Source organism: Lissotriton vulgaris, chromosome 8, assembly GCF_964263255.1.
Source record: "Lissotriton vulgaris chromosome 8, aLisVul1.2, whole genome shotgun sequence".
Taxonomy (NCBI): Eukaryota; Metazoa; Chordata; class Amphibia; order Caudata; family Salamandridae; genus Lissotriton; species Lissotriton vulgaris.
In genome coordinates, this window is record NC_141696.1 from 1,492,462,624 (window position 1) to 1,492,475,613 (window position 12,990).

The window sequence follows — 12,990 nt, forward strand, 5'->3', positions numbered from 1 at the left end:
AGAAAGCAGTCGGTGGTACCTCTTTGGGTGAATGTATTGTGCTTTTCCAGCACTGCAGCTGCGTAAAGGCCCAGAAGAGAAGTCTTCAGTGATCACCTGTGTCTGTGACTTTGCCACTGCGCTGATAGGCGCCGAGGTACCTCGAGTGAGCTGTCCATCACAGTGGGGGAAAGGGTGGGATAGGTTGCATAGCCTAGTCAGTCACTTTGCCACTGCGCTGATAGGCGCCGAGGTACCTCGAGTGAGCTGTCCATCACAGTGGGGGAAAGGGCGGGATAGGTTGCATAGCCTAGTCTGTGTGGGGAGGGGTTAAACTGGCGAGGCTTCTGTGCAAGTTCACATGCCTCTTGTTTATGAAGGGTCAGAGACCGATCAGCTCAGTAAATGATAAGAAAGCAGTCGGTGGTACCTCTTTGGGTGAATGTATTGTGCTTTTCCAGCACTGCAGCTGCGTGAAGGCCCAGAAGAGTTGTATTCAGGGATCACCTGTGTCTGTAACGTTGCCACTGCGCCGATAGGCGCCGAGGTACCTCGAGTGAGCTGTCCATCACAGTGGGGTAAAGGGCTGGATAGGTTGCATAGCCTAGTGTGTGTGGGGAGGGGCCAAACTGGCGAGGCTTCTGTGCGTGTTCACTTGCCTCTTGTTTATGAAGGGTCAGAGACTGATCAGCTCAGTAAATGATAAGAAAGCAGTCGGTGGTACCTCTTTGGGTAAATGTATTGTGCTTTTCCAGCACTGCAGCTCCGTGAAGGCCCAGAAGAGTTGTCTCGAGTGACCACGTGTGTCTGTAACTTTGCCACCGCGCCGTTTGGCGCCAAGGTCCCTCGAGTGAGCTGTCCATCACAGTGGGGGAAAGGGCGGGAAGAGGTTGCATAGCCTAGTGTGTGGGGCGGGGCCAAACGGGCGGGGCTTCTGTACGAGTTCACATGCCTCTTGTTTATAAAGGGTCAGAGACCATCAGAGCATCAGATGAGGAGAAATCAGCCTCCTGGTCACTGGAAGTACAGGAGGATTGCGCTCGAGAAACTCGTGGATGCCTAGACCTCCATCACGGATTAAAGCTAATTTTAGACGGTAGCCTCGACCTTGCTCACTAGGTTCTTGGGCTGATTATAATGCGTTACTGAAGTTTAGCTTCAACCGGGGCACGTGCTGTTTCTTTTGTATATGTAAGTGCTTCCTGTTGAGGTTTAATTTTTGAAACAGGAGCATCGTGCCAAAATGAATCCTGCCTGCATATTTATCCACGAAGATGCCACCATGTTGTGCCATACCTCTACTCAACTGGAGTACTTTCTACTGGGTAGTCAGTAAGTGCTACCTCGTTGGGTAAATGTATGGTGCTTTTCCTACACTACAGCTGCGTAAAGGCCCAGAAGAGAAGTCTTCAGTGATCACCTGTGTCTGTGACTTTGCCACTGCGCTGATAGGCGCCGAGGTACCTCGAGTGAGCTGTCCATCACAGTGGGGGAAAGGGCGGGAATAGGTTGCATAGCCTAGTCTGTGTGGGGAGGGGTTAAACTGGCGAGGCTTCTGTGCGAGTTCACATGCCTCTTGTTTATGAAGGGTCAGAGACCGATTAGCGCAGCAAATGAGGAGAAAGCAGTCGGTGGTACCTCTTTGGGTGAATGTATTGTGCTTTTCCAGCACTGCAGCTGCGTAAAGGCCCAGAAGAGTTGTCTCGAGTGACCACGTGTGTCTGTAACTTTGCCACCGCGCCGTTTGGCGCCAAGGTCCCTCGAGTGAGCTGTCCATCACAGTGGGGGAAAGGGCGGGAAGAGGTTGCATAGCCTAGTGTGTGGGGCGGGGCCAAACGGGCGGGGCTTCTGTACGAGTTAACATGCCTCTTGTTTATAAAGGGTCAGAGACCATCAGAGCATCAGAGCATCAGATGAGGAGAAATCAGCCTCCTGGTCACTGGAAGTACAGGAGGATTGCGCTCGAGAAACTCGTGGATGCCTAGACCTCCATCACGGATTACAGCTAATTGTAGACTGTAGCCTCGACCTTGCTCACTAGGTTCTTGGGCTGATTATAATGCGTTACTGAAGTTTAGCTTCATCCGGGGCACGTGCTGTTTCTTTTGTATATGTAAGTGCTTCCTGTTGAGGTTTAATTTTTGAAATAGGAGCATCGTGCCAAAATGAATCCTGCCTGCATATTTATCCACGAAGATGCCACCATGTTGTGCCATACCTCTACTCAACTGGAGTACTTTCTACTGGGTAGTCAGTAAGTGCTACCTCGTTGGGTAAATGTATGGTGCTTTTCCTACACTACAGCTGCGTAAAGGCCCAGAAGAGAAGTCTTCAGTGATCACCTGTGTCTGTGACTTTGCCACTGCGCTGATAGGCGCCGAGGTACCTCGAGTGAGCTGTCCATCACAGTGGGGGAAAGGGCGGGATAGGTTGCATAGCCTAGTCTGTGTGGGGAGGGGTTAAACTGGCGAGGCTTCTGTGCGAGTTCACATGCCTCTTGTTTATGAAGGGTCAGAGACCGATCAGCTCAGTAAATGATAAGAAAGCAGTCGGTGGTACCTCTTTGGGTGAATGTATTGTGCTTTTCCAGCACTGCAGCTGCGTAAAGGCCCAGAAGAGAAGTCTTCAGTGATCACCTGTGTCTGTGACTTTGCCACTGCGCTGATAGGCGCCGAGGTACCTCGAGGGAGCTGTCCATCACAGTGGGGGAAAGGGCGGGATAGGTTGCATAGCCTAGACAGTGACTTTGCCACTGCGATGATAGGCGCCGAGGTACCTCGAGTGAGCTGTCCATCACAGTGGGGGAAAGGGCGGGATAGGTTGCATAGCCTAGTCTGTGTGGGGAGGGGCCAAACTGGCGAGGCTTCTGTGCGTGTTCACTTGCCTCTTGTTTATGAAGGGTCAGAGACCGATCAGCTCAGTAAATGATAAGAAAGCAGTCGGTGGTACCTCTTTGGGTAAATGTATTGTGCTCTTCCAGCACTGCAGCTGCGTGAAGGCCCAGAAGAGTTGTCTCGAGTGACCACGTGTGTCTGTAACTTTGCCACCGCGCCGTTTGGCGCCAAGGTCCCTCGAGTGAGCTGTCCATCACAGTGGGGTAAAGGGCTGGATAGGTTGCATAGCCTAGTGTGTGTGGGGAGGGGCCAAACTGGCGAGGCTTCTGTGCGTGTTCACTTGCCTCTTGTTTATGAAGGGTCAGAGACTGATCAGCTCAGTAAATGATAAGAAAGCAGTCGGTGGTACCTCTTTGGGTAAATGTATTGTGCTTTTCCAGCACTGCAGCTGCGTGAAGGCCCAGAAGAGTTGTCTCGAGTGACCACGTGTGTCTGTAACTTTGCCACCGCGCCGTTTGGCGCCAAGGTCCCTCGAGTGAGCTGTCCATCACAGTGGGGGAAAGGGCGGGAAGAGGTTGCATAGCCTAGTGTGTGGGGCGGGGCCAAACGGGCGGGGCTTCTGTACGAGTTCACATGCCTCTTGTTTATAAAGGGTCAGAGACCATCAGAGCATCAGATGAGGAGAAATCAGCCTCCTGGTCACTGGAAGTACAGGAGGATTGCGCTCGAGAAACTCGTGGATGCCTAGACCTCCATCACGGATTACAGCTAATTTTAGACTGTAGCCTCGACCTTGCTCACTAGGTTCTTGGGCTGATTATAATGCGTTACTGAAGTTTAGCTTCAACCGGGGCACGTGCTGTTTCTTTTGTATATGTAAGTGCTTCCTGTTGAGGTTTAATTTTTGAAACAGGAGCATCGTGCCAAAATGAATCCTGCCTGCATATTTATCCACGAAGATGCCACCATGTTGTGCCATACCTCTACTCAACTGGAGTACTTTCTACTGGGTAGTCAGTAAGTGCTACCTCGTTGGGTAAATGTATGGTGCTTTTCCTACACTACAGCTGCGTAAAGGCCCAGAAGAGAAGTCTTCAGTGATCACCTGTGTCTGTGACTTTGCCACTGCGCTGATAGGCGCCGAGGTACCTCGAGTGAGCTGTCCATCACAGTGGGGGAAAGGGCGGGAATAGGTTGCATAGCCTAGTCTGTGTGGGGAGGGGTTAAACTGGCGAGGCTTCTGTGCGAGTTCACATGCCTCTTGTTTATGAAGGGTCAGAGACCGATCAGCTCAGTAAATGATAAGAAAGCAGTCGGTGGTACCTCTTTGGGTGAATGTATTGTGCTTTTCCAGCACTGCAGCTGCGTAAAGGCCCAGAAGAGAAGTCTTCAGTGATCACCTGTGTCTGTGACTTTGCCACTGCGCTGATAGGCGCCGAGGTACCTCGAGTGAGCTGTCCATCACAGTGGGGGAAAGGGTGGGATAGGTTGCATAGCCTAGTCAGTCACTTTGCCACTGCGCTGATAGGCGCCGAGGTACCTCGAGTGAGCTGTCCATCACAGTGGGGGAAAGGGCGGGATAGGTTGCATAGCCTAGTCTGTGTGGGGAGGGGTTAAACTGGCGAGGCTTCTGTGCAAGTTCACATGCCTCTTGTTTATGAAGGGTCAGAGACCGATCAGCTCAGTAAATGATAAGAAAGCAGTCGGTGGTACCTCTTTGGGTGAATGTATTGTGCTTTTCCAGCACTGCAGCTGCGTGAAGGCCCAGAAGAGTTGTATTCAGGGATCACCTGTGTCTGTAACGTTGCCACTGCGCCGATAGGCGCCGAGGTACCTCGAGTGAGCTGTCCATCACAGTGGGGTAAAGGGCTGGATAGGTTGCATAGCCTAGTGTGTGTGGGGAGGGGCCAAACTGGCGAGGCTTCTGTGCGTGTTCACTTGCCTCTTGTTTATGAAGGGTCAGAGACTGATCAGCTCAGTAAATGATAAGAAAGCAGTCGGTGGTACCTCTTTGGGTAAATGTATTGTGCTTTTCCAGCACTGCAGCTCCGTGAAGGCCCAGAAGAGTTGTCTCGAGTGACCACGTGTGTCTGTAACTTTGCCACCGCGCCGTTTGGCGCCAAGGTCCCTCGAGTGAGCTGTCCATCACAGTGGGGGAAAGGGCGGGAAGAGGTTGCATAGCCTAGTGTGTGGGGCGGGGCCAAACGGGCGGGGCTTCTGTACGAGTTCACATGCCTCTTGTTTATAAAGGGTCAGAGACCATCAGAGCATCAGATGAGGAGAAATCAGCCTCCTGGTCACTGGAAGTACAGGAGGATTGCGCTCGAGAAACTCGTGGATGCCTAGACCTCCATCACGGATTAAAGCTAATTTTAGACGGTAGCCTCGACCTTGCTCACTAGGTTCTTGGGCTGATTATAATGCGTTACTGAAGTTTAGCTTCAACCAGGGCACGTGCTGTTTCTTTTGTATATGTAAGTGCTTCCTGTTGAGGTTTAATTTTTGAAACAGGAGCATCGTGCCAAAATGAATCCTGCCTGCATATTTATCCACGAAGATGCCACCATGTTGTGCCATACCTCTACTCAACTGGAGTACTTTCTACTGGGTAGTCAGTAAGTGCTACCTCGTTGGGTAAATGTATGGTGCTTTTCCTACACTACAGCTGCGTAAAGGCCCAGAAGAGAAGTCTTCAGTGATCACCTGTGTCTGTGACTTTGCCACTGCGCTGATAGGCGCCGAGGTACCTCGAGTGAGCTGTCCATCACAGTGGGGGAAAGGGCGGGATAGGTTGCACAGCCTAGTCAGTGACTTTGCCACTGCGCTGATAGGCGCCGAGGTACCTCGAGTGAGCTGTCCATCACAGTGGGGGAAAGGGCGGGATAGGTTGCATAGCCTAGTCTGTGTGGGGAGGGGTTAAACTGGCGAGGCTTCTGTGGGAGTTCACATGCCTCTTGTTTATGAAGGGTCAGAGACCGATCAGCTCAGTAAATGATAAGAAAGCAGTCGGTGGTACCTCTTTGGGTGAATGTATTGTGCTTTTCCAGCACTGCAGCTGCGTAAAGGCCCAGAAGAGAAGTCTTCAGTGATCACCTGTGTCTGTGACTTTGCCACTGCGCTGATAGGCGCCGAGGTACCTCGAGTGAGCTGTCCATCACAGTGGGGGAAAGGGCGGGATAGGTTGCATAGCCTAGACAGTGACTTTGCCACTGCGCTGATAGGCGCCGAGGTACCTCGAGTGAGCTGTCCATCACAGTGGGGTAAAGGGCTGGATAGGTTGCATAGCCTAGTGTGTGTGGGGAGGGGCCAAACTGGCGAGGCTTCTGTGCGTGTTCACTTGCCTCTTGTTTATGAAGGGTCAGAGACTGATCAGCTCAGTAAATGATAAGAAAGCAGTCGGTGGTACCTCTTTGGGTAAATGTATTGTGCTTTTCCAGCACTGCAGCTGCGTGAAGGCCCAGAAGAGAAGTCTTCAGTGATCACCCGTGTCTGTGACTTTCCCACTGCGCTGATAGGCGCCGAGGTACCTCGAGTGAGCAGTCCATCACAGTGGTGGAAAGGGCGGATAGGTTGCATAGCCTAGTGTGTGTGGGGAGGGGCCAAACTGGCGAGGCTTCTGTGCGTGTTCACTTGCCTCTTGTTTATGAAGGGTCAGAGACCGATTAGCGCAGCAAATGAGGAGAAAGCAGTCGGTGGTACCTCTTTGGGTGAATGTATTGTGCTTTTCCAGCACTGCAGCTGCGTAAAGGCCCAGAAGAGTTGTCTCGAGTGACCACGTGTGTCTGTAACTTTGCCACCGCGCCGTTTGGCGCCAAGGTCCCTCGAGTGAGCTGTCCATCACAGTGGGGGAAAGGGCGGGAAGAGGTTGCATAGCCTAGTGTGTGGGGCGGGGCCAAACGGGCGGGGCTTCTGTACGAGTTCACATGCCTCTTGTTTATAAAGGGTCAGAGACCATCAGAGCATCAGATGAGGAGAAATCAGCCTCCTGGTCACTGGAAGTACAGGAGGATTGCGCTTGAGAAACTCGTGGATGCCTAGACCTCCATCACGGATTACAGCTAATTTTAGACTGTAGCCTCGACCTTGCTCACTAGGTTCTTGGGCTGATTATAATGTGTTACTGAAGTTTAGCTTCAACCGGGGCACGTGCTGTTTCTTTTGTATATGTAAGTGCTTCCTGTTGAGGTTTAATTTTTGAAACAGGAGCATCGTGCCAAAATGAATCCTGCCTGCATATTTATCCACGAAGATGCCACCATGTTGTGCCATACCTCTACTCAACTGGAGTACTTTCTACTGGGTAGTCAGTAAGTGCTACCTCGTTGGGTAAATGTATGGTGCTTTTCCTACACTACAGCTGCGTAAAGGCTTTGCCACTGCGCTGATAGGCGCCGAGGTACCTCGAGTGAGCTGTCCATCACAGTGGGGTAAAGGGCTGGATAGGTTGCATAGCCTAGTGTGTGTGGGGAGGGGCCAAACTGGCGAGGCTTCTGTGCGAGTTCACATGCCTCTTGTTTATGAAGGGTCAGAGACCGATCAGCTCAGTAAATGATAAGAAAGCAGTCGGTGGTACCTCTTTGGGTGAATGTATTGTGCTTTTCCAGCACTGCAGCTGCGTAAAGGCCCAGAAGAGAAGTCTTCAGTGATCACCTGTGTCTGTGACTTTGCCACTGCGCTGATAGGCGCCGAGGTACCTCGAGTGAGCTGTCCATCACAGTGGGGGAAAGGGCGGGATAGGTTGCACAGCCTAGTCAGTGACTTTGCCACTGCGCTGATAGGCGCCGAGGTACCTCGAGTGAGCTGTCCATCACAGTGGGGGAAAGGGCGGGATAGGTTGCATAGCCTAGTCTGTGTGGGGAGGGGTTAAACTGGCGAGGCTTCTGTGGGAGTTCACATGCCTCTTGTTTATGAAGGGTCAGAGACCGATCAGCTCAGTAAATGATAAGAAAGCAGTCGGTGGTACCTCTTTGGGTAAATGTATTGTGCTTTTCCAGCACTGCAGCTGCGTGAAGGCCCAGAAGAGAAGTCTTCAGTGATCACCCGTGTCTGTGACTTTCCCACTGCGCTGATAGGCGCCGAGGTACCTCGAGTGAGCAGTCCATCACAGTGGTGGAAAGGGCGGATAGGTTGCATAGCCTAGTGTGTGTGGGGAGGGGCCAAACTGGCGAGGCTTCTGTGCGTGTTCACTTGCCTCTTGTTTATGAAGGGTCAGAGACCGATTAGCGCAGCAAATGAGGAGAAAGCAGTCGGTGGTACCTCTTTGGGTGAATGTATTGTGCTTTTCCAGCACTGCAGCTGCGTAAAGGCCCAGAAGAGTTGTCTCGAGTGACCACGTGTGTCTGTAACTTTGCCACCGCGCCGTTTGGCGCCAAGGTCCCTCGAGTGAGCTGTCCATCACAGTGGGGGAAAGGGCGGGAAGAGGTTGCATAGCCTAGTGTGTGGGGCGGGGCCAAACGGGCGGGGCTTCTGTACGAGTTCACATGCCTCTTGTTTATAAAGGGTCAGAGACCATCAGAGCATCAGATGAGGAGAAATCAGCCTCCTGGTCACTGGAAGTACAGGAGGATTGCGCTCGAGAAACTCGTGGATGCCTAGACCTCCATCACGGATTACAGCTAATTTTAGACTGTAGCCTCGACCTTGCTCACTAGGTTCTTGGGCTGATTATAATGCGTTACTGAAGTTTAGCTTCAACCGGGGCACGTGCTGTTTCTTTTGTATATGTAAGTGCTTCCTGTTGAGGTTTAATTTTTGAAACAGGAGCATCGTGCCAAAATGAATCCTGCCTGCATATTTATCCACGAAGATGCCACCATGTTGTGCCATACCTCTACTCAACTGGAGTACTTTCTACTGGGTAGTCAGTAAGTGCTACCTCGTTGGGTAAATGTATGGTGCTTTTCCTACACTACAGCTGCGTAAAGGCCCAGAAGAGAAGTCTTCAGTGATCACCTGTGTCTGTGACTTTGCCACTGCGCTGATAGGCGCCGAGGTACCTCGAGTGAGCTGTCCATCACAGTGGGGGAAAGGGCGGGAATAGGTTGCATAGCCTAGTCTGTGTGGGGAGGGGTTAAACTGGCGAGGCTTCTGTGCGAGTTCACATGCCTCTTGTTTATGAAGGGTCAGAGACCGATCAGCTCAGTAAATGATAAGAAAGCAGTCGGTGGTACCTCTTTGGGTGAATGTATTGTGCTTTTCCAGCACTGCAGCTGCGTAAAGGCCCAGAAGAGAAGTCTTCAGTGATCACCTGTGTCTGTGACTTTGCCACTGCGCTGATAGGCGCCGAGGTACCTCGAGTGAGCTGTCCATCACAGTGGGGGAAAGGGTGGGATAGGTTGCATAGCCTAGTCAGTCACTTTGCCACTGCGCTGATAGGCGCCGAGGTACCTCGAGTGAGCTGTCCATCACAGTGGGGGAAAGGGCGGGATAGGTTGCATAGCCTAGTCTGTGTGGGGAGGGGTTAAACTGGCGAGGCTTCTGTGCAAGTTCACATGCCTCTTGTTTATGAAGGGTCAGAGACCGATCAGCTCAGTAAATGATAAGAAAGCAGTCGGTGGTACCTCTTTGGGTGAATGTATTGTGCTTTTCCAGCACTGCAGCTGCGTGAAGGCCCAGAAGAGTTGTATTCAGGGATCACCTGTGTCTGTAACGTTGCCACTGCGCCGATAGGCGCCGAGGTACCTCGAGTGAGCTGTCCATCACAGTGGGGTAAAGGGCTGGATAGGTTGCATAGCCTAGTGTGTGTGGGGAGGGGCCAAACTGGCGAGGCTTCTGTGCGTGTTCACTTGCCTCTTGTTTATGAAGGGTCAGAGACTGATCAGCTCAGTAAATGATAAGAAAGCAGTCGGTGGTACCTCTTTGGGTAAATGTATTGTGCTTTTCCAGCACTGCAGCTCCGTGAAGGCCCAGAAGAGTTGTCTCGAGTGACCACGTGTGTCTGTAACTTTGCCACCGCGCCGTTTGGCGCCAAGGTCCCTCGAGTGAGCTGTCCATCACAGTGGGGGAAAGGGCGGGAAGAGGTTGCATAGCCTAGTGTGTGGGGCGGGGCCAAACGGGCGGGGCTTCTGTACGAGTTCACATGCCTCTTGTTTATAAAGGGTCAGAGACCATCAGAGCATCAGATGAGGAGAAATCAGCCTCCTGGTCACTGGAAGTACAGGAGGATTGCGCTCGAGAAACTCGTGGATGCCTAGACCTCCATCACGGATTAAAGCTAATTTTAGACGGTAGCCTCGACCTTGCTCACTAGGTTCTTGGGCTGATTATAATGCGTTACTGAAGTTTAGCTTCAACCGGGGCACGTGCTGTTTCTTTTGTATATGTAAGTGCTTCCTGTTGAGGTTTAATTTTTGAAACAGGAGCATCGTGCCAAAATGAATCCTGCCTGCATATTTATCCACGAAGATGCCACCATGTTGTGCCATACCTCTACTCAACTGGAGTACTTTCTACTGGGTAGTCAGTAAGTGCTACCTCGTTGGGTAAATGTATGGTGCTTTTCCTACACTACAGCTGCGTAAAGGCCCAGAAGAGAAGTCTTCAGTGATCACCTGTGTCTGTGACTTTGCCACTGCGCTGATAGGCGCCGAGGTACCTCGAGTGAGCTGTCCATCACAGTGGGGGAAAGGGCGGGAATAGGTTGCATAGCCTAGTCTGTGTGGGGAGGGGTTAAACTGGCGAGGCTTCTGTGCGAGTTCACATGCCTCTTGTTTATGAAGGGTCAGAGACCGATTAGCGCAGCAAATGAGGAGAAAGCAGTCGGTGGTACCTCTTTGGGTGAATGTATTGTGCTTTTCCAGCACTGCAGCTGCGTAAAGGCCCAGAAGAGTTGTCTCGAGTGACCACGTGTGTCTGTAACTTTGCCACCGCGCCGTTTGGCGCCAAGGTCCCTCGAGTGAGCTGTCCATCACAGTGGGGGAAAGGGCGGGAAGAGGTTGCATAGCCTAGTGTGTGGGGCGGGGCCAAACGGGCGGGGCTTCTGTACGAGTTAACATGCCTCTTGTTTATAAAGGGTCAGAGACCATCAGAGCATCAGAGCATCAGATGAGGAGAAATCAGCCTCCTGGTCACTGGAAGTACAGGAGGATTGCGCTCGAGAAACTCGTGGATGCCTAGACCTCCATCACGGATTACAGCTAATTGTAGACTGTAGCCTCGACCTTGCTCACTAGGTTCTTGGGCTGATTATAATGCGTTACTGAAGTTTAGCTTCATCCGGGGCACGTGCTGTTTCTTTTGTATATGTAAGTGCTTCCTGTTGAGGTTTAATTTTTGAAACAGGAGCATCGTGCCAAAATGAATCCTGCCTGCATATTTATCCACGAAGATGCCACCATGTTGTGCCATACCTCTACTCAACTGGAGTACTTTCTACTGGGTAGTCAGTAAGTGCTACCTCGTTGGGTAAATGTATGGTGCTTTTCCTACACTACAGCTGCGTAAAGGCCCAGAAGAGAAGTCTTCAGTGATCACCTGTGTCTGTGACTTTGCCACTGCGCTGATAGGCGCCGAGGTACCTCGAGTGAGCTGTCCATCACAGTGGGGGAAAGGGCGGGATAGGTTGCATAGCCTAGTCTGTGTGGGGAGGGGTTAAACTGGCGAGGCTTCTGTGCGAGTTCACATGCCTCTTGTTTATGAAGGGTCAGAGACCGATCAGCTCAGTAAATGATAAGAAAGCAGTCGGTGGTACCTCTTTGGGTGAATGTATTGTGCTTTTCCAGCACTGCAGCTGCGTAAAGGCCCAGAAGAGAAGTCTTCAGTGATCACCTGTGTCTGTGACTTTGCCACTGCGCTGATAGGCGCCGAGGTACCTCGAGGGAGCTGTCCATCACAGTGGGGGAAAGGGCGGGATAGGTTGCATAGCCTAGACAGTGACTTTGCCACTGCGATGATAGGCGCCGAGGTACCTCGAGTGAGCTGTCCATCACAGTGGGGGAAAGGGCGGGATAGGTTGCATAGCCTAGTCTGTGTGGGGAGGGGCCAAACTGGCGAGGCTTCTGTGCGTGTTCACTTGCCTCTTGTTTATGAAGGGTCAGAGACCGATCAGCTCAGTAAATGATAAGAAAGCAGTCGGTGGTACCTCTTTGGGTAAATGTATTGTGCTCTTCCAGCACTGCAGCTGCGTGAAGGCCCAGAAGAGTTGTCTCGAGTGACCACGTGTGTCTGTAACTTTGCCACCGCGCCGTTTGGCGCCAAGGTCCCTCGAGTGAGCTGTCCATCACAGTGGGGTAAAGGGCTGGATAGGTTGCATAGCCTAGTGTGTGTGGGGAGGGGCCAAACTGGCGAGGCTTCTGTGCGTGTTCACTTGCCTCTTGTTTATGAAGGGTCAGAGACTGATCAGCTCAGTAAATGATAAGAAAGCAGTCGGTGGTACCTCTTTGGGTAAATGTATTGTGCTTTTCCAGCACTGCAGCTGCGTGAAGGCCCAGAAGAGTTGTCTCGAGTGACCACGTGTGTCTGTAACTTTGCCACCGCGCCGTTTGGCGCCAAGGTCCCTCGAGTGAGCTGTCCATCACAGTGGGGGAAAGGGCGGGAAGAGGTTGCATAGCCTAGTGTGTGGGGCGGGGCCAAACGGGCGGGGCTTCTGTACGAGTTCACATGCCTCTTGTTTATAAAGGGTCAGAGACCATCAGAGCATCAGATGAGGAGAAATCAGCCTCCTGGTCACTGGAAGTACAGGAGGATTGCGCTCGAGAAACTCGTGGATGCCTAGACCTCCATCACGGATTACAGCTAATTTTAGACTGTAGCCTCGACCTTGCTCACTAGGTTCTTGGGCTGATTATAATGCGTTACTGAAGTTTAGCTTCAACCGGGGCACGTGCTGTTTCTTTTGTATATGTAAGTGCTTCCTGTTGAGGTTTAATTTTTGAAACAGGAGCATCGTGCCAAAATGAATCCTGCCTGCATATTTATCCACGAAGATGCCACCATGTTGTGCCATACCTCTACTCAACTGGAGTACTTTCTACTGGGTAGTCAGTAAGTGCTACCTCGTTGGGTAAATGTATGGTGCTTTTCCTACACTACAGCTGCGTAAAGGCCCAGAAGAGAAGTCTTCAGTGATCACCTGTGTCTGTGACTTTGCCACTGCGCTGATAGGCGCCGAGGTACCTCGAGTGAGCTGTCCATCACAGTGGGGGAAAGGGCGGGAATAGGTTGCATAGCCTAGTCTGTG